General features: G+C 47.4%; 1 long non-coding RNA gene across 2 annotated transcripts; it reads right to left on the reverse strand.

The window, feature by feature from the left end:
- Positions 1-14,972: 14,972 nt before the first annotated feature.
- Positions 14,973-21,028, reverse strand: LOC119250961 (uncharacterized). Of its 2 annotated transcripts, XR_008552720.1 has the most exons (4): positions 19,794-21,028; positions 17,709-17,857; positions 16,790-16,961; positions 14,973-15,405 (listed from the first exon to the last, which is right to left on the reverse strand). It is a non-coding gene; the product is annotated as an uncharacterized LOC119250961 (long non-coding RNA). The 2 variants fall into 2 exon arrangements; XR_005126469.2 differs by lacking the exon at positions 16,790-16,961 and having other exon boundaries at positions 19,794-21,026.
- Between the last annotated feature and the right edge of the window lie 410 nt (positions 21,029-21,438).

Here is a 21,438-nt window from a genome sequence, read left to right on the forward strand (position 1 = left end):
AGATGTTAAGATGGATCCAATAAACGGGACCATCTTGCCATATAAGTGCTGTGGGAGTAAGGTTACTACAAAATACTAAGACATCAAAAGGGTGAGAGACAGACAATCTATTTAAGGTCACCTGGGCTAGAGCCTTCTCGACTCTAGTGATCGCTTCACGAGCTTCCTGCGTAATGACTCTAGGAGAAGCAGGGTCTGCATCTCCTTTCAACATGTCAAAAAGAGGCTTCAGCTCTCCCGATGTAATAGAGAGCGAAGAGCGTATCCATGCTAGATCGCCGCATAGGCGTTGGAAATCATGCAAGGTGCGAAGGTGAGCTACTGCCAATTTTGGTACTGCTGGAGCATAACTGCCTTTACTCAAATGGTATCCTAAATACTGAAAAGGCTCAGCCATTTGTAACTTCTCAGGAGCAATCTTTAGCCCTGACATCAATAAATGATTCTCTAGGTCCTGGAAACAGGCATACAGCAGGTCAGACGTGGGAGCTGCCAGTAACAAATCATCCATATAATGATATACATGCACTCGTGAATGTTTGACTCTAACAGGAGCAATGACTCTGGAGACATAAATTTGGCAAATAGTGGGACTGTTCGCCATACCCTGAGGAAGGCACACCCATTGATATCTATCATGCGGGGCAGCAGCATTAATGGCCGGGATAGAAAATGCAAAGCGTTTGGAGTCTTGATCATGTAATGGAATAGTGAAAAAACAATCCTTAAGATCTAGGATCAAGATACAATGATCTCGTGGAATGGCACCTGGAGAAGGAATGCCAGGTTGCACTGGTCCCATAATCTCATAGTCGCATTCACTGCCCTAAGGTCCTGTAATAGTCTCCATTTTCCAGACTTCTTTTTGATAACAAAGATGGGAGTATTCCAGGGGGAGGTAGACGGGACTATGTGTCCGTCCTGTAGCTGTTCTTCTACTAACATTCTTGTAGCCTCTAACTTCTCTTTTGGCAAGGGCCACTGTGGTACCCACACAGGTGTGTCAGATTTCCAGGTGATAGGAATGGGCGTGGGTGGAGGCCTAATCACAGTGGCCCCTAGAAAAAAGGGTAACCGAGCCCTCGTTTATCCCCCGCTTCCCTCGTCACTTCACGTAGATTAAAAGAGGGAGACCCTTGCTGTTGTTTACCCAAACCTTGTCCAGGCACGTAGCCTTGATTAATCATCATTTGGCCAGCTGGACTATCCGTGACTAATGAAGCCCCCATCTCCACCAGAACATCTCGTCCCCAGAGGTTCATGGGTATTCCAGGGAGGATATAAGGTTGAAATTGCCCACTATGGCCTTCATTGTCCTTCCAGCGGAGCACAGTAGTACTCCTGGAAGGATTTTGGGATATTCCCAGACCCTGCAAGGAGGTGTAAGCGGTAGCCACAGGCCACTGTGAAGGCCAATGCTCTTTGGATATAATGGAAGTGTCTGCCCCAGTATCCAAAAGGCCCTTAAATGTTCTGCCATTAATTATCAATTCAATTAGAGGCCTCTTATCTAATGTCAAAGCCAAATTCACAAGAGGGTTGCCTGAAGAGCCAAAACCTTCAGCACCGCGAATTACACGGTGGACTTTTCCATCACTGGCTAATCTTGGTAATGGTATAATTTGAGCTATTCTGTCACCAGGGGATATAGAGATAACTCCATGGGTAACAGACGCAAGAATCTTAATTTCTCCAGTGTAATCAGTATCAACGAGGCCTGGGATGACCTGAAGGCCTTTAAGGGCACTGGAGCTGCGGCCAATTATTAGCCCCACAATTCCATCAGGGAGAGGACCATACTGGCCCGTAGGTAAGCATTGCACTCCCATGCTAGCAGTCACAACAGTGTATGCGGAGACACTCAAATCGAATCCGCCACTTCCTGGGGAGGTGCGGAAGAGGTTAGAGAAAAACTTTGCCTCATTTGGGGATTGCTCTGAACGGCCCCTATAATTGGCTGAGAGGGTCGCCGGGCTGCGCCCTCCCCCACGAGTTTCCCGGCTGCCCTCCCATACAGGGGGTCAGCGGATTTCTCTGATAATCTGTCTTAGACCGACACTCGTTCGCCCAATGACTACCCTTTCGGCACCGTGGACAAACTCCTGGTTTCTTTTGAGGGTTAGCAGTTCGTGGTGCCGTAGCACCCCCGCTCTGCCCCCAAAACGGGCAGGAGGCCTTTATATGCCCTTGCTGACCACAAGCGAAACAGACACGGTTTCGTGGTCCAGGGACTGGACCACGCAAAGCCTGAGCGATCACCGCACCGGTAACTTGCGCTTCACAAATATCTTTACAAAGTCTCACATAATCATCTAAACTAGCCCAAGATTTCCAGGGTCTAATAGCTTCCTGACACCACTTATTAGCATTTTCAAATGCAAGCTGTTTAACTATCGGTAGGGAGGCATCAGTGTTACCTAGAATTCGGCCAGCTGCAGTCATCAATCTTGCTAGGAACTCCGCATAAGGTTCTGTCGACCCTTGAATGACCTTTGTTAATTGAATGTCGGCTCCTCCTCTATCTCCTATTGCCTTCCAGGCTGACCATCCAGCTGCTGCAACTTGGGCAAATACAGCCGGATCATAATCCTTTTGTCGGTCGTTACTATCGTATTGCCCTTCTCCTGCTAACATATCCTTGTTTCTAACCGGAAAACCAGCATCAGCATTGAGTTTAGCTGTATGGGTGCAGTTCTCTAAAAATATACCTTTCCATACCAAATAATCCCCTGGGGAGGTAACTGCTCTGACTAGCGCCTTCCAATCATTAGGAGTCGGATTCATGCCGATCCAGCTATCCAATAAGGTATGCGTAAAAGCACTCTGGAGGCCATACTGAGTAACCGCCTCCTTTAACGCCTTCAAATCTTTAAAAGCTGTGGAGACATGTACTCTAGTAAGCACCCCTTGAGGATCTGTCCCTTCCACGACTGGATAAGCATAATTAGGAGCCTGGGAAACCAGGACTCTTTCCATCATAGAGCACAGTCTTTCCATTAACGGAAGATCAACCCTGTCAAGTGTTCTAGGAGGTGGCTCAGGAGGTGGCTCCCCAGGTGTTTTCCATCTCCTTTTACGCTTCCCTGGCTTATAACAACTGAGGCCTTTCTCATCCTGTTCCTCCCCTCCTCCCGACTCATCGGTAGAATAATCTAGGGGAGGGGCTGTTGGTATTTTTTGAGTAGAGGAAGGGGGACTTACCGATGTAGAACTCACAATGGAACTTCTATCTTCTTCCTCCGTTTGTCTCGCTGTCCTGACGCCCTCAGTGGCTAACTGAATGGCAGCAGTGCCACCAGCATTAAGAGCATCTCCCACCACTCCCCAGACCGTCAAAGTAGTGCAAGGAAGAGACTCAAGGCCATATAATTGCTGATGTAAGACAATATCTCCTTTCACCTTATTCCAATTGTCACTATCGACCTGATCCTGCTCCAGAAACCATTTACTAGTGATACTAAGAGTCTCTACAAATCTTTTAAGAATTTTTCTACTGAGAGGAACCCCAAACTCTTTTAGGAGAGCTTCCAGGGAAATAACTAACTGTCCCTTGGACATTGAATTGCCCATGATCCCAGCTACCTTACCTTACTTTACTTTACTTGCCGGCTCACCACAGCTGGTCCTTCAGCGGTTCCTTCGTTCTTTTTTGTGCCCCACATTGGGCGCCACCTGTCCCGACCAGCGGGAATCGTAGGCACGAAAGGAGGAGGGCTGAGGATTGAAATGAGGGGCTTGAGACAACTTGATGCTAGCGTTTACTTCTTTATTTTTCCTTTTCCTTTCTTTTACTTTTCCCTGTCTTTCTACCTTCCCTGACCTTCTCTCTGCTCCTCTCGCAATAACCTCTCTCGCAATAACCTCCTGACCTTCTCATGGTTCTCTTCTTATATCCTGGTAGCTCCTCCCATCGTACCTCCCAGTCTCATTTGATTAATAGGAAACACCTGTGGTTTCTCAGCAGGCAAAACGGTAAAGCGAAAACTAATTAATGGCACGTGTGTTGCACAACATGGCGCATGCTCCAGGCGGCTCCGGACAGAGGTGGTGCTGTCCTCCCAAGCGTCCTCCAGCAGGGGGCCTGGCATGGAGGTGGTGCTGTCCTCCTGGTGTCCTCCATTTGGAGGTCTCTCACAGAAACCTCAGGCTGAAGATGGCACTCCTTGGAAGGCTGGTCACAGTGGGGTACAGCTTGAGGGAAGGGCTCACAGAAGAAGGCGTGCCTCAGCCCTGCTGCCTCCTCCTCTTGGTCTTTCTCCTCCTTCTGCTTCCTGGAGTGGAGTATCAGTTATGTTCCCATGATGTCATCATATTTGCTCTCCCCAATGGCCCTGTGAATTTGGTGTCTCTGGTAACACATGCTGACCATGGCTTTCATTTGGCCGGGTCCTGGTGGTCATGGGACGGCTCGCTGAAGGGCAGGAGTCCCTTACTCATTCTCACCCAGGGTGATGCTTGATATCCTCTAGGGTGCTGCATCTCTGGGGGTCCAGAACCATTACTTTGTTTAACAGGTCCCGGCAGTGGACTAAGAGGTAAAGGGGCATGCAGAAGTATCCACTCAGGATGCGCTCCCTGATCTCCCCGAGGCTGGTCCCCATGAAGGGCAGTGTCCCCGGTCACCATCTGCTAGAGGATGATGCCCAGGCTCTACATGTCCACGGTGGGGCCAGTATAATGTTCATGAAGGCAGACCTCAGGGTCCCTGTATAGTGGGCTGCAGCAGTATATGCTCAGCTCCTCGTTGAAGCGCTGGATGCTGAGGCCGAAGTCCGCCGGCTTCATGTTTCTCTGATGGTCTATTAGAATGTTATTGGTCTTCAGATCCGGTGTGCAATGCCTTTGGCATGGTAATAGGTGAGGGCTGAGAGGATCTGCTGAAATATCTGGCGGGCCTCGCTCCCCATGAGGCACCCATGCTCGCACAGGTATTTCTGCAGATCACTCCCCTTCCCTTACTCCATTACTAGCAGCAGCTCGTCTCTGGTGTGCATGACCTGGAACAGCTCAGTGATGTTGAGCTGGACCCCACCTCGCCCGGCAGGGACTGGAGGTTGGGCAACTTGGACTTCCGGATGATCTTGACGGCCACCTTCGTGCCTGTGAGCATGTGCAGCGCAAGCTTCACCTTGCTGTAGGCGTCCTCCCCTGACGTCCGGAGCACCCTGTAGTGTTTTATTTTAGGTCCCTGGGGAGGGCCACACTTAAGCCTAGTGAGTGTGGACTGGGCTGACCATACTCACCAGCTCTGACTGTGCTAACAGCCCTGAGCTACCTTGGCTGACAGCACTAGCTCTCCTATAATATTAGCAAATGTACTATTAATCTATTATTAATAGTACTCAAAAAGTACTCACTAAGCTCACTAAATACTAACAGTGCTAATTTAATTCTACAGCAATACTAACTTCACTAACCTTACTAGCAATACTAACTAATTACACAAAAAATAAATGAAAATACACAAAAAAATTACGAATGAGATAAAAGTTTAAAAATATGATGAAAACAAACCAATTACAAATTAGCAACTACATTTAAGAATAAAACAGAACAATAACAAAGACAAATAGAACAAACAAGAGAACAAACAACATTAGAAATTAAAAACTAAAAACTAAAAAAAAAACAACAAAGGGGGAAAAAAGAACAAACAGTGAAATAACAAGACAAGGGAAAATGGGGGAGATCACACAAAAAAATCAAAAAATTAAAAAACTAAAAACTTAAATAAAAATTAAAATAATAAAGAAAAAAGAGAAAAGAGAAATAGAAAAAGAATAAGCAAATAAAACAATAACAGAAAATCAGAAAGAAAACCAAAGAAATAAAAATAAAATAGCTAAAGTAAATACCTAAAACAAGTAGCTACATAAGTAAAAAAATAAATAAACCAAAAGAAAACCAAATAAACCAAAACATGCTCTTGCTCTCTGTCTGAGTCCACAGGTCACTAACCCAAAGCTTCCTGGCTCCTAAGGACACAGCCGCAGTCCGGCAGGGCTTACGTAGGCTCTGCCAGTGCCATCACAGTGGCTCTTTATGGCATCAGAGCCAGAGGCCACAGCCATCCATCGGCAGAGGGAAACCCCAGTGGTTTTTCAGCCTTAACGAAAAAGCTACTGTGAAGAGGTGTGTTTCTAGGACTTACTAGAGATTGAAATTTACCCAGTTAACAAAAACCCATAGAATGCTTGAGAGGCCGTTTGAGTAATAGTGAGAAAACCTTTCCTAGTTTTTGGCTTTTAAAGGTCTCTCTAATACAGTCACTGCCTTAAACTCTGACGCATCTCAAAATGACAGGACACCATCAACTGACATTATAAACAACAATGTTGGGAGCATAAGACTCAACGAAATCCGTTCTTCACATCCTAACATTGAAAACTCTCTGGGACATGGTTTTCCTCCATTTTTTTCCCAATGAGCTGAGCGTGCCCATCGGCCACCTCCCAGGCCAGAGGCAGGTCGGAAGATGCTATAAAGCTTGGCCTTTAATTCCCTCTTCCCTGTGTCTGCTGCTCTCCTGTCTGTGCCAGGGCACAGCCCCTTCCCTCACTATCAAGAGTGTCATCAGCAGCAGGACACAGGGTGTGTGTCCGTCATGAGGTGCTGCCTCATGGTCTCCCCAAGCTGTGGGAACACCCTCTGGCATGACTCAGATGGTGGGATTGGGGGTAGCTGGGGTGGGGGGGTCAGTTCCCACCAAGATTGCTGGCTTAGAAATACCTGCTTCTTGCTCGAACTGGGAATTGGGGTGGGGGATGGGTTGGTTGGCAAAGGACAGGTCCAGACGCTGTGGCCCTGAGCCCTGCCAGGAATTGCCTGCCATCTGGAAATGGTGGGATCAGGTGAACAATGGGGGTTCTGTTGCTACTCAGACTGCAGGTCCTTTCACCCCCCAGGACCTACCCTGATTGTTCACTCACAGTAGTAGCTGAGGACTGAGTCTCACCTGAACAGCCTGGAGCACAGTCAGAGCCCCAAAGCTCAGAAGCATTGGCTCAGGGGTGTCAGGACTGATATTGCTCAAATGCCTCTTTTCCCAGGTAGGGAGAGCGGAGGGTTTGATTTTTCTCAGGACGTGAGGACACACAGGTCTCCCCAGGGGAGCCTGACCCATCAGCGGCTTTGAGAGGTTGTGCTGCTCCCTCCTACCAACCGCTGCTGCTCCTGCTCCTGAGCTGCCACGCAGAGCAAGTTATGGCCACTTCCATTTTGGCTGCTGACTCCAATGCCCATTCAAGCTTTTCTCCCAAACCTGCTTGCATGTCTCCTCCTTTGCTTTGCTGTCATTAACTGACCTAATACTTTTCAGGGCTTCCAACATTCTCTACAGAGCCGCCAGGGTGCCTGCTAGGGGTGTGAGAGTGAGGGGATTCACCAGAGACAGATTGGGGAGCAGAATAGGTGGATCTACTGAAATACACTGCTGAGGGGAGCAGCAGGGGAGAGAGGAGAGGTCTGCTGCACCATGTAGGTAGATCCCTGGCCAGGAATGGAACTCAGGCAGAATTGATAGTGCTGAGCCTTCACCCCTAGGACACCAGGGAGGCCCTATGTGGCTACCTCATAGCCATAGATGTCCACCTGCCCCAGCTACTCTGGCCGGAGGGGAGCTTCTGTTCTGCATCTCTCAGTGTGGGAGTCTCATGCTCTATAGCCCACCAGTGTAGACAACACGTTTGAGCCTTAAGGGACGCAAAACTCCATGAAAGACTTCACATTCTCTTTTGACCTTGAGAACTGACCATGTGCCTATAGCCTGGGATGGTTGCAAGTCACTGGGCCATGACTGATGCTCCCTTACTGGTTACTCCTGCCTTCCTTAAACATCCTCCATCCCACAACCAGATGAAGAGTGAAAGTATAAATCAGATCACTCATTCTGCTTCCTCAAGCCTTCCCATGGTCTTGGTGTGCCTGGAACTTCACAAAAAAACCTTCTTAAAGCCTTCCTTGCCCTCACTGTTCTGTGCCCTGCCCACCCCCACCTCCTTTCCTTGTCTCCAGCCCTCCTGGGTGAGCTGCCCTTCTTTCTGCCACATCCTGTTGCCACCTGGGGCCTTTACTCTTGTTCTTGCAGAATCCCTCCCCCATGTCTGCCCCTAACCAGCTCTCTGACCTTGCTTTGCTCCAACCCACAGGTCACTTCTGATCACAGGCAGGCTGGTGCTGCACATTTTGTCCTGAACCACATTCTCTCCTCCCTTCTCAGTGTCATCTGCACCTAAATCATACTAACATGTTTTGAGAATTTCACACCAGAATGGAATTCCCACCTGTGTCTTGAGCTCCTGCAACAGTTTTATTTATAGGAAGAATGCTGTTGGCTGACCCAAACCATCCTAAGTCAGGAACATTCTAGGGCCTCCCTGGTGGTGGAAGGGGTTAATCACAGCACTGTGAAACTATCTGTGGCCACTGCAGCGAGACAACACAAGTTCTATCCCAGGCCAGCTAGGGAGCTACCCACATGGCGAGGCAGACCTCTCCAACCTCGCCTGCTGCGCCCCTCAGCAGTGTATTTCAGTCAGCCTGCCTGTTCTGTACCTTACTTTATTTGTGGTGAATCCTCTCACCCCCCGTACCTCTGGCCTGTATTTCAGTTCTTATATGCACAAACAAATAAATCTTAAAAAAAAAAAAGAGCATTCTACTGAGCAGTACATTTTGAATGTCCCCTTGGCTTTTTACATGTGAACAATTTCTTATTCTCCATCAGGAAATAGATTCAAATAGTTTTGATTAGGGAAACTTTGTTTTAAGCGATATTTCAAAGTACTTCAAGTTACAAGTGTCACGTGCAAAGTCAAAGGTTTACATCATCGGCCACAGTGAGTTTCAAGTTTTCTGTTATGTAACAGTTTGTTACATGAATCTATGAAACTGGGAAAGCAGTGAGGAATTCCACATCAAGCATAGCTTCATCCCTTAAAGGAAGGGTTTTTTTTTTTGCCTTATTTTAACCTGTTGGCTTCATCTTTTAAAATTGCATCACGGTCCAAATCAGTGTCAATACGTATGTCTAAACAAAAATTGGGGGGGGGGGAAGAACCAAAATAAAGAACATGACTGGTAATCTATTTTATGTATTTTAGGTGTAAACTGAAATCTTAAATCACCTGCTTACTTGGGTTTATCTGGTACTTCCAACTGCACTAGTACAAATAGCATGTGATGACTCTTTGGCCAAAACCCACTTGGCAGTTTCTAGAGTACATGTTCCTCAGACCATTAATAGCCAAAATTACTTTTACAAAATGGAGAACAAAGTTAAAGGACTAATATTACCTGATTTTATTTACCTGAATTAAAAACTGCAGAAATTAGGGGCCATCCAGATGCCATAGGGATTAAGTCTCAGCGCTATCATTACTAAAGCCTGAGTTCAATCCCTGGCCAGGAGGTGACCCACATCTGGCACAGCAGACCTCCCCTGTCTCTCTGGCTGCTCCCCTTAGCCATGTATTTCAGTGAATCACCTGTTCTCCCCATTCTGTCTCTGGTGAATCCTCTTACCACCTGCCCGCACCTCTGGCCTACACCCCAGTTTTTCCACACAAAAGTAAAATAAGATTAAAAATAAAAGCTGCAGAAATCAAGAGGTGTGAGAGTAGTGTAAAGATAGACTCAATCAGGGCCTCCCTGGTGGTGCAAGGGGTTAAGGCGCAACTTATGAAGCAATCCACAGCCTCTGCAGCATGAATTTGATCCCTGGCCATGGAAATAGCCACATGGCGCAGCAGATCTCTCCTGACTCACCCGCTACTCCCCTCAGCAGTGTATTTTGGTTGATCTGCCTATTCTGTTCCCCACTCTGCCTCTGGTGAATCCTCTCACTCTCCCCCCCAACCCCCATACCTCTGGCCTGTACCCTGGTTTTTGTATACATAAATAAATAAATCTTTTTTTAAAAAAGATAGACTCAATCGACAGTATAAAATTGAGCCCACCAATAGACCCAGATGTTTCAAAAAGGTGTAAGAATTCAGTGATGTGTAAGGACAGTTCAGTAACAAGAAAAGATCAGATTTTTCAACAAGTTATTATCAATTTGAAATATATATGTGTGATGCAACCATCCCAGGACTGGCAGGCTCACTGTTGATTTGGACAAATGGATCTTGGAGCCTTAGGTGAGACTGACGTGCTGAAACTGGGCCTGATATTCAGCCTGATATACAGGCAGGCAGAGTGAGGCAAAAGACTAAATAGCAACTGAGCCTCCTAGCCCCCTCTATACTGTTGGGCACCCACAACCACACAACTGACAGATTGTTGCAGATGGAAGGCACTTTCAAAGTTACTCAGAAAGGTGGAAAATATAACTGATATATTTCAAGGTTAAGGACTATCTTCTCTTTGGTAAGTAAAAAAGATCCTGATAAACGCATTTTCCTTACAATATGCAAAATGAAATCTGATGAAGAAATTGCACTATATGTAGAATTTGACTCATAATGGACTATAGACCTAAATGTAACTAAATATATAAACCTTTTAATAGAAAACAGAAAAATTTTATGAGCTTCATCTAAACCAGATTGCTTAACACCACCAAAAACACAATCCACAAAAGAACAAGTAGACAAGCTGAACGTCAAAATAAAACACTTTCATTTCTTTTCCTGCATGTACCATGGCTCCCAGCAGGGTTCTGCTGCCCGTGAGCACTGCACCTGCCTGCATAGTCCATCAAAACAGACACATCTGCAAAAAGCTGCAGTGGTGACGGAAGCCAAGTAGGGATGGTTCATTTTAAACCAAAGGAGTCCCATGCAGTTCAGTAAACATGTTTGTTCCACTATTGTATTATGCCAATCACAGCTGTCTCCCTTATATCCCATTACTATGGACCCCTGAATCAGGTCTCCCTTCAGGATGACTATGATGACTGTAGGGAAAATGGAGTTACTGAAGCTCTTTTCCACCTCCCTCACCAGGCTCTATGGCTGGGACCTGCGGCCTTGCTTCCTCCCGTGTTTCATTGCCCATGCATGATAGCTTGTTGGTGCAAAAAGTGCCTGCGAGGGACCTCCCTGGTGGCACAGCAGCCGGCCAGGGAGATTCCCACATGGCACGACAGACCTCTCCTGTCACACCTGCTGCTCCCCTTAGCAGTGCTTTTGGTCTGTCTGCCTGTTCTGCTCCCCACTCTGTCTTTGGTGAATCTTCTCACCCTCCCACGCCTCTGGCCTATACCCAGCTATTGTATAAATAAAAAATTAAAAAAATCTTTTTAAAAAAAGAGCTTGGGAGTGCGAGCAGGAGCACACACAAACACCTGGGGCTAGGAGTGTAAGTATGGGGCACTCGTGCCTGTACTTGGGCACACCCAGGCCAAGAAACCAGAGAGCATGGGGTGCATACCTGTAAGAGCAAGATGACAGGACGCAAAATTGAGTACAAGGTAAGCGGAAGTGATCAGGTTTTTTCCATCCTCCACCATTAGCATCAATGATTGACATCTGTAGTCTTATAATGCATGCCTGATGGTGGACACCTGGAGTGTGGTGTGGGCGTGCATAAGTGGGCACACCCAAGCTGAGAGACTGAGTGTATAAGGGGGCAGCAGAGGCCGGTGAGGGGTGCAGGGGGCTAGAGGACCTGGTGGCAGAATGCAGTGGAGAGTGGTAGAGACCAGCAGAATGACCATGAAAGAAAACACCAAAGAGACCAGAAATTATAAAGATTATCTGGGACCTAGGCCTACCAGCCTCCTCATCCCCCAACCTGCCCTGTACCTGCCCCAGCCTCCTCATCCTCATCCCTGCTTGCCCTGTACCTGGTTGTCTCACTACAAATGGTGTAGTAAGATCATTAGAAGCTGAAAAATGCCACTGATGGCTCCAGGACCCTCCTTTATCCACCTGCCTGAATCAACAGAGAACTTGCCCTGTGCCTGCTGGCACTTCACTGAGCAAGAGGCTACTGAGGAAGGAGACCGAGAGAGAAGGTCAGAGACAGAGAAAGAGGGGGTGTAGATCGCAGGATGGGGGAGGGGGGCAGGGAGGCTCCGTGGCTGGCAGACTCACCACCCCCAGCCTGGTGTGCCTATGTGCCTGGTTCCCTGCTTCAGCATTAAAGGCCTATCAAATCCACCAGGGGCTCCAAAACTCCTTTATCCACCTGCCCAAATCAACAGTGAGCCTGACCAGCCTGGGATGGCTGTACGGGCCTTCCCCCTGCCAACCTCCTCTCCCAATAACCCCAAAGGTACTCACAGAAGGTCCTCTAACCCATGGGACAGCCGTTGGTAAGTCAGGTTCACACTCCTCTACCTGAAAGTCCCTGATGTTCTTCAGGGTTTTGATATTCATTCAAGTCTGCATTTAGCATAACACACTAAAAGGCATTTTCTAAAAATTCCCTGTTTTCACATACTGATGTTTTACCACATTATATTTACTCAAAGCTCACACCTCCCTTCATCTACTTACGAATTCCTAGCCCCCCCTCCAAACACCAGCTTTTCTGCCAGCTTGCTCCCCAGTCTCCAGCCTGTGAAGTATAGATGAGTTAATGCCGCGATGAAATAGTCATTGAACTGTGGAATCATTTTATGTCTTAACATGTACTTCTGTCATTGTGCACAACTCTTCCTGCTCTTCTCCCTGTTCTTGAGGGACAAACCTCTCACAACTTGAGTGGGGCCATTAAACCCAATGAGCACTCCTGTGACCACGGCTCCCTGCCCCCACCACGCACCTGGAGAGATGTGAGCCTAGGCGTCTCTGACCTGTAACTCAATCTATGTGCCCAGCCTAGAGCAACTGGGGTCATTAAATGATAATGACATGTTTCCTGCTCATGTGAATGTTAGTTTGGCAAAGGGACAAGTGACAGGACTCACCATACATAATTGCAAAAGAAAACTCCATTTCATTTGCGTGTTAGTAAACATAAGATGCTCTGCATGTGTAAAGCAACCAACCCATTCCGGGCAGGTTTAGGAAAGGTTCCAGCAGCCACATGCTCTTCGCCGTTGTTTGTAGTTGCTGTACTCCTCCATACACTCCACTCCTCCACCCTCGACACCGCACTACCACCACACCGCACTCTGCTGCACCACCCTTATAAATCAGTCTCTTAGCTCAGGTGTACCCACCTACGCATGCCCACACCCTACTCCGGGTGCCCGCCATCAGGCATGCACTCAGGACCGCAGGGTTCCGTCATCCATCCTAATGGCGGGAGGGCAGAAAAGCCTGATACCTTTTACCTTACCCTACAGCATGCCATTCATGTAACTGAAATTTCTACTGAGAACTTTTTTTTTTAGGTTTCTATCCAATTCCTTGCCACGGTGCTTCTGGGGCTTATGTTCCATCAACCCAACATTCCTGTTCTGTGTCATGTGGTGAGGATTAACCTGGCTGGGCACCTTACCCTGGTTTTCGGTCTCATGGAGGTGACTCCATGGGCTGGAAGACTCTTTCTACCTACCCTCATCTCCCTGAAGCTTGGCCCACTCATATTTGGCTTCTAGTCCAACAGTTTTCTATCCACAATCTAAAACTCCACCCTTAATACTTGGCAAGAGCACTGTAGACCCCTGCAACTGAAAGAAAGCCAGTGTGTCTGGAGTATTGAGTGAATGGAAGTGATTTTATAAAATGAGGTTGGAGAGTCACAAAGCTCAGAAGAAACAGACCCTGGGGGCCAGTCATGTGCTGGCCTTTAACCTATAAAAAACAGGTGTGAGGAGTTCAGGTGTATTGGTGAGCTGGGCGGTCTCCTGCCTACATATTAACAACCAGCAAAGTATCAATGAAGCACATCCACTTACGACAGCCCCTTGCCCACGAAAAATCACAGAAAGCTCCAACTAGCCACATGCATTCCCCCCAGGGATGGGTATCTGGGGGTGAAGCAGATCTGCACAGCTGTGGCAGGGGATAGTTTCAGTGTCCAGAGAGCACCCAACACAATGTCCTGCAGTTTTGTGGACTTTGGTGCACAGCAGGGTGCCCTGCACCTTGACGCAAGATATGGCAGGTACTCAGACACCTGGCCTGCTGGATCCCAAGCCCTTGACCCATGAAGAAACCCAGACCCCCACAACAGCCCAACAATGTAGGAAGGGGGGATGCACCAGTGCCACTTTGGTAGCTGAAGATTGCACTGTGCTGGGAGAGAGGGCCCCTTAGACCAGAATATCCAGGAGTTGGTGTGGGTTGTGGCCCCAGTGGCCTGGAGGCTGAGGCTGCCGAAAGCCTGCTGAAGGGGTGCACGCTGTGCACATGATCTGGAAGGTCAAGGGTCCAGAGAGCCCCCCTCACTGCGAGGGCTCCCAAGACAGTGACCTGAAAGCTTCTAGCCTTCCCCATGGTGAATGTTCCCTAAAGCCAAATCAAAAGTCTAATCCAGAGTCAAATCCAAAAGAAGTCATGAGTCTTGATTGTGTGGGGACTGCAGGGAGGGGCCATTTTCCTTCCGTGAAAAATGCCTGGGTGTGCCCACATATGCATGCCCATACCCTGCTCCAGGTGCCGCCATCAGGCATGCATGTAGGACCGCAGGGATCCACTATTAATGTTAATGGCAGGAGGGTGGAAAAGCCTGATAATTTTTCACTTACCCTACAGGATCTCTCTCCAGTGCTAGATGGTTTGGGTGCATGTGAGGATCCTCTCAGACGCTATCCAGCTCCCCAGGAGTCCCTCAAATTCTAGGAACCCCCTCTCTGCTGCGCCCTCCTGGGTCTTTCCCTGCACAGAGTCGAGCCACCTTGGCTTCTCAAAACTGTTTTCTGTCTCAGTCTAGAGAGACCACTGGACTCTGACCCCCTCTTCCCACTGCAGCCTGGAGCCCATTGTTACCTTAGCCTGTGTGGAGTGACCTGAAGTCAGTGTTGGGAGTGTTGGGCTCGGAGAGTGGGGTCCTTGGGTTAACTCTGGAAAAAGTTTCCCCAGAGCTCCCCTTACAGCAGCACCATTGAGTTTTTCAAGACAGTGGTGTTAGTTGGATCCAGAAGGGCAGGTTTATTAAAAAGGGAGTGAGAACAAGGACACCGCACAGACGCAGCAGGCAGAAAGAGCTGCCCCCAAAGAGACCGGTTTGCTGAGAGGGGCCTGTGTGGCCCCAGCAGCAGCCTCGGGAGGAGCTGTCTTTGCTGCCTGTAAAGCAGCAGGTTGGCAGTGAGAAGCACCTGGATGGGCCCAGGCGGGCAGGAGGCAGCTGCCCCTGAAGGGACAGAGATTGCCTGCTGGAGTCTTCTCTGTAGAAGGGCCCGTCCCTTTGTGGACTTGTTGACTTTTGTTAACCTGCTCACTTCTAGGATGTGACTAGGTTGGTTCTGAGGACCAATGATTCTCCACCAAGGCCCAGCTCCACATCCCTCCTCTGATCTGTGCCCGGGTACTTCCCAAAGTGTCTGACACTTGCTATAGCAGTTGGCACCTGTGCAGAAATAAATAATAAAACAAAGTGAACACATAAGAAGAAAAGAAAACCTACACCTTCCAAATTTCAAACTTACTTCAGAGCTCTTACATGCATTCCCTTAACTTTGATAAGGAGAGAGAACCATATGACAAGTCTCTAAAACATAAAAAAAAAGAGACCAGACCTGAAGTCCTCTTGACTTGGGTCACTTCTTTGCATAACAATAATCAGTGAATTACTTACTGTTATACTTTTGTTTCTTTACCTACAAATAGGGAAAGCTATTTTCTTTTTCTCAGAAGAAGATTCAAACGAGAAAATTTATATAAAACCTTTAACAAGTAAAATATCTTTGTGGATCTTATTTTTCTTTACAGAAGTTACCTCATTGAGAATCAAGTGGAAAGCTGTAAGTTTTCACTGTTTGAGCCCCCTAAACTGAAATTAAAAACAAAATTGTTTCCTAGTGAATAGGAAAATACTCAATGTATAAAACAAGCATTTTTTCAGGATATAAACTTGAAATCATATATAAGTGCACTTCTCAATTTTGCCACTGGATGGCAGCATTCTTCCAGAAATTGTCCACCTGTGCTTCAGTCATTTAATGCAGAGGAGGTTCTGTAGCTCCAGTGAATTAGCTTCAGGACATGCCTGCACTTGGGATCATGGATGAAATATCAATATTATGTAACTGGATTACAATAATGTAACTAATTTTTAAATACGTGCCTCAACCATTCGTTCCTTTTCCTAAGACAGGATGAGGAGGTTCTCCCACCTACACCTTTTTGTGATCATTCACTTTTTTAATCCTGTGGACATAGCATCTGTTCCAAAAATAAATAAATACAAACTAAACTTCTATTTTGATTTTATTCTTACATTTTATAAACCAGGAAAAAAAATCACCATGAGGTGTCTGGAGAATTCTGTTGCCCTCCCCTTTTGTCCCCTATCCCTTGCCCTCTCCCCTTTAACCTCAGAGCCACACCAAGGACTGACTGTTCAATGTCTGGTTGTTCAATGTTCACTTACTTTTTTTAAACATTTATTTATAAATGCATACAAGAACCGGGGTACATGCCAGAGTTGGGGGGGGGTGCGGTGAGAGTATTCACTAGAGACACAGTGGGGAACAGAACAGGCAGACTGACTGAAATACACTGCTGAGTGGAGCAGCAGAAAGAGTCAGGAGAGGTCTGCTGTGCCATGTGGGTAGTTCCCTGGGTGGAGATAGAACTCATGCTGCAGTGGCTACGAATAGCTTCATAGCTTGCATCTTAACCCCTTGTGCCACCAGGGAGGCACCTAATGTCCACTCCTTTGGAACTGCTTCGTATAATTGAATTGTCTACTTTGTAATTGTCCAGTATTTGTTTTTATCATGCACACTTACCTTGCTGCACATAATTGTCTCCATTTTGTTAGAAATGGCTGCATTTCACCTTTCTTCCGACTCTTTAACACTCCTTGGTGTGGATATACAGCCTTCCTGACCCTATCATGTGTTTATCGACATTTAGGCTGCTTCTGTGTCCATGCTATTATAAATAATGCTGTTGTGGACCCTGGAACATAAGGGGTTTCTTGTTCTGTGGATATCTGCCCAAGAATGGGATTACAGGGCTGTAGGGTATTTCAATTTTTCATTTTTAAAAGTAAATCCAGATTGCTTTCCATAATGTGTTTAACTCATATTCCCCTTGTTTTATACTGCAAAGCAACTTAAAGATATACAGTAATTTCATGCAGTTATGAGAAAGAGATCATGAAAACCTGGACGTGAATGAGCTGTCCAACGCACTAGAGAATCAACTGCCATCTACTAGCAAGTTCTTTTTTTTTTTTTTTTAAAGATTTATGTGTTTATGCATACAAGAACTGGGGTACAAGCCAGAGGTGTGAGGGATGAGAGGATTCACCAGAAACAGAGTGGGGAGCAGAACAGGTAGATCCACTGAAATCCACTGCTGAGGGGAGTAGCAGGCAAGACAGGAGAGGTCTGCTGCACCATGTGGGTCAGCTCCCTGGCCAGGGACCAAACTCGTGCTGCAGTGGCTGTGGACAGCTTTATAATGCTGAGACTTAACCCCTTGTACCACCAGGGAGGCCCTCTAGCACGTTCTTGATCACGCCTTTATATGTCTTGTTCTCAGCCTGGAATTTCTCAAAAATCCAGGAGTCAGTTGCTCTGCCAAGCCTCCACCCTGCCCTTCACCCTAAGGCCTGGGGCAGTGCTCCTGGCTTCCCCTGCAGTTCTGCTCTTCCTGCACAGGACTCAGCACCACTCCTTGTCCAGGGGTTTCTTTATTTACCTGTCTCCACCTTGTTGTGAACTTCTGAGCACAGGAGATAGAGCCCCGCAAGGTCCACAGCTGATCAAATCGCAAGTGATCAAATCACATGGTCTTCTGGGCCCTCTTCAACTTTCCTGGGTCTGGCTGCTGCTGTAGAAATTCAGGTGCTGGAAAAGACCCAACTACAGAGTTTTCACCTTCCTGAGTCTCTTCTGCTTTTTGTAAATGTGAAAAGCCTCTTTAGTTTAAAATCATTAGTTTAGATTAGAGATTATTAAAAGTTTGGGATCTGAAATCAGATAAAATGAAATTTTAATAACTGTTTAACCATTTTCCAGTAGTGGGACTATTATTAATAATGACATTAATCTTGTTTTAGGGAAAAAATTAAATTCAGCAATTGACAGATTAAGAAAATTATATAAGGAGGAGAAATGTAAAATAATACAAAAATAATGTACTTTGTTAAATATAGAAGTAGCTTTAATAGCAACAAAATAATCCTATCTTAGCTTCAGTGAATCTTTGGCCAAAGTTTATATGAAATTAGCTGCTGTGACCACACTGTGGCACTCCTTACTTACCCAAGACATTTCATTTCAAATTTTCTCAGTAATTTACACTTATAAAATACAATGCCAAAATAAACAAATGAATCAAATGCAATACCATGTTATCCCTGAGCATTCTTTGTGTTTTCTGACATATTGCTAAGTATCTTAATAATTTGCTGCAAAGATTCATAAAGATTAACATAGTCATTTCAAACCACTAAAATGTAAAAATTTAGCATAATAACATACCATTCAGAAAACCCTAGCTTGCACAGTGCACTATGGATGTGTGTGCAGAGGTGGCCAAAGGGGTTAAGACACAACCTATGAAGCTATTCATAGCCCCTACAACAGGAGTGTGATCCTTGGCCAGGGAGGTACACACATGGCCTAGCAGACCTCTACTGATCACCAGCTGCTCCCCGAAGCAGTGTATTTCAGTCAATCTGCCTGTTCTGTTCCCCACTCTCTATGGTGAATCCTCTCAACACACCCCCTCACCTTTGGCTTACACCCCAGATCTTGTATGCATAAAGAAGTAAATCTTTAAAAAAAACCTGCTGACCAGCCACTTCTTTATTTTTTCTTCTTTTTTTAATTTATTTTAATTTATTTTATTTTATATAATTTTTACATCATTTTTCTTTTTTGTACCCCTTCTTTATTTTAACAGATGTTTGGAAATACTCTAAATGAAAATCCTGGGGATGGTTAAACAATGACTGACTATCCATTTCATGAAATGTAGCAATAAGAGGGTAGATCATGAATGAAGGACAGAGGAAGGGTGGAGGGTCCAGGGAACTTAAAGGGTCTTGGGTCACAAGCACAGGGAAATGGCGGAGTGCGCCACCTGGTGGTGATGACGGCGAAGGCCACAGTGGGGAATAATGAGGGCAGAGCCCTGGGGAAGGGACAGGCTGGGAGGGCACAGTGCAGAGGAGAGAGGGAGGAGGAGCAGGCCAAGGAGCTGAATGGCAAGATCACGACAGAGAGGGAGGGTCCAGCCCAAATGAAACACAGAGAAGTGACTGAAGATCAGGGAGCACAGAAAGAGGAGGGAAGGATGAGCCTCTAGGAAGGAAGAGCAGAGACAGGAGGGGTGCATTGTGTGGGGAGAAGGGAGGCTCAAATGACAAAAGCCCACAGAGATGACACAGATGTGGGGCAAGACTGAGACCCTGGAGGAGGAGGGGCTGCAGGGCAAAGTAAAGGAGATGAGGGTGGAGGCTGCTGCCTCCTGGCCAAGAGGGGAGAAGAGGAAATGCTGAGAGGAAGGAGTGAAGGGGGAGGAGGAGCAGTGAATTACTAAACTCAAGTAGACATGTTTTGTCATTTTAAGGCTTCCTGAAGTTTTTGTTAACGTTAGTTTTGGAGAAGACATGGGCTATTTGCCTCCATTTCACTTTGAATGTTTAAATTGTCACACTGTGACAGGAGACCAGGGAGGGAGCCCAGGTGTGTCCAGTCTTGTTCACCTGTACCTGCCCAGTACCTACCCCTGCCCCCCTGACCAGGCATGTGCGCTCCACCCAGCAGCCTCTCTCACCTGGCATGGCTGCCTTCTGGGTTCTCTGAGTGAAGTTCCTGCTGGTGGGAACCTGGTCATTCAGGACCCAGTGCCAGCGCTAGGTGGCGTCTGTGCTTTGGAGTAGGGCCCTGGCTGCACCCCAGTGGAGGAGGTGAGCCCGAGGGAGGGAGGGGAAATTGAGGAACATGTTCCTGGGGGTGGCTGATGGCTGAGGGGATCCAGTCAGAGGACCCAGTGGAGGAAGTGCTGGGTGTGGAGAATTGGGGGAACATGGGGGTTCATTTTTGGGCATGAAGTTACCAGGGGTCCAGTTTCATGCCTGAGCGGGACCCCCACATTCTGGCTCTGCTGATGGAAGCAGGTTCCCCGTGTTTGCTCCTGGCTCCTCTTAGTGGCTGAGAATGCTCCTGGGGAAGGGGTTTCTGGGCTCTCCTTTATGTTCCAAGGTCTGTGTGTTTTTATTCCTGGAGACTTACAATGTAGTTTGAGAGCATATTGTAAACTTTTCTGGGACTGAAACCCCCATTTCCCCGCCCAGGTCTGGGAGGCAGGAGGAGGGAGCCAGGTCCCAGACCCCCAGTCTGAGCAGCTCCAGGTCGGGCTGTCCAGATATCTGTCCCTGAAGGGGAGCCCCGCTCCTCTCCTTGGAGCCCATGGAGGCCAGTCAACAAGGTTTAATTGTGGGGTCGTTTCTTTCCATCCCTCACACGCCATTTGGGGGGGTCTTCTCTTGTGTCTTCTTGTGAACTCGTTGATTTCTCCTTACCCACTATGTCATCCTATTATTTTTTATTCTTCACTCTGTTTTTATTCAGCTTCTTTAAATTTTAAACTCAACAATGCCAAAGTAGACAACGTTCTCCTGTCCGGGGGTGCAGAGACAGGACGGGAGGCCCAGCCTCTGCCAGAGGACTTTGGCTTCCCTCGCTCCTGGGAGATCGGCTGCTGGATGCTTCATTTCTTCTTTCTTGCTTCAAAGTCGGCTGCTGGTCTTTCATTTCTTGGGAGGCCAGAAATGCCTTCAAAAGCTGGAACAGGGTCCCTCAGCTCCCTCTGGCCCGGCCCCCATCCCGTCGCAGGGTGCCCCACCCACAAGTCTGATTGGACAGTTTTTTTTAACGGTCCTGTGGCTGATTGGACAATTTAGCACCAATCAGATCATTGCTTACACCTGATTGGTGGTTCCGCCGTCCAGGAAGTGCACATAGAATGTCGGCTGCTGGGCTGTGATGAGCATCTGCCTGAACCCGCCTGTGGCGGAGCGGCTGGGTGAGAGGCCCGCGCTGCTGCTGCTGCTGCTGCTGCTGCTGCTGCTGCTGCTGCTGCTGCAGCCCCGCTCCTGCTGCAGCTCAGTTCTGGGTCACCTGGGCCACCGCAGGCCTCCGGGGAATGCTGAGATGAGTGTAGACCTGGGAAGGAAGTGTGGGTGGACTGGCCAGGGCCCAGCTCAGGGCCCAGCTCGCTGGGCCTCCAGGGAGGCAGCGCCTTTGTGTGTTTCCATCTCTGCATTGGCCACCTCCTCCTTGTTTAGGCTGTGGCCCCAGGAGAGGAGGTGTGACCCTTTATGTCCTGCTCTGGTGTCCCTTAAGGCTGTGGTCACCATTGGAAATGTATGCACATCCTCACTGCAGAGACTCAATTTTTGTGTCCTTTTGAACCACCT

Source organism: Talpa occidentalis, unplaced genomic scaffold (assembly GCF_014898055.3).
Source record: "Talpa occidentalis isolate TD23 unplaced genomic scaffold, MPIMG_talOcc4v2.1 talOcc4.19, whole genome shotgun sequence".
Lineage (NCBI taxonomy): Eukaryota > Metazoa > Chordata > Mammalia > Eulipotyphla > Talpidae > Talpa > Talpa occidentalis.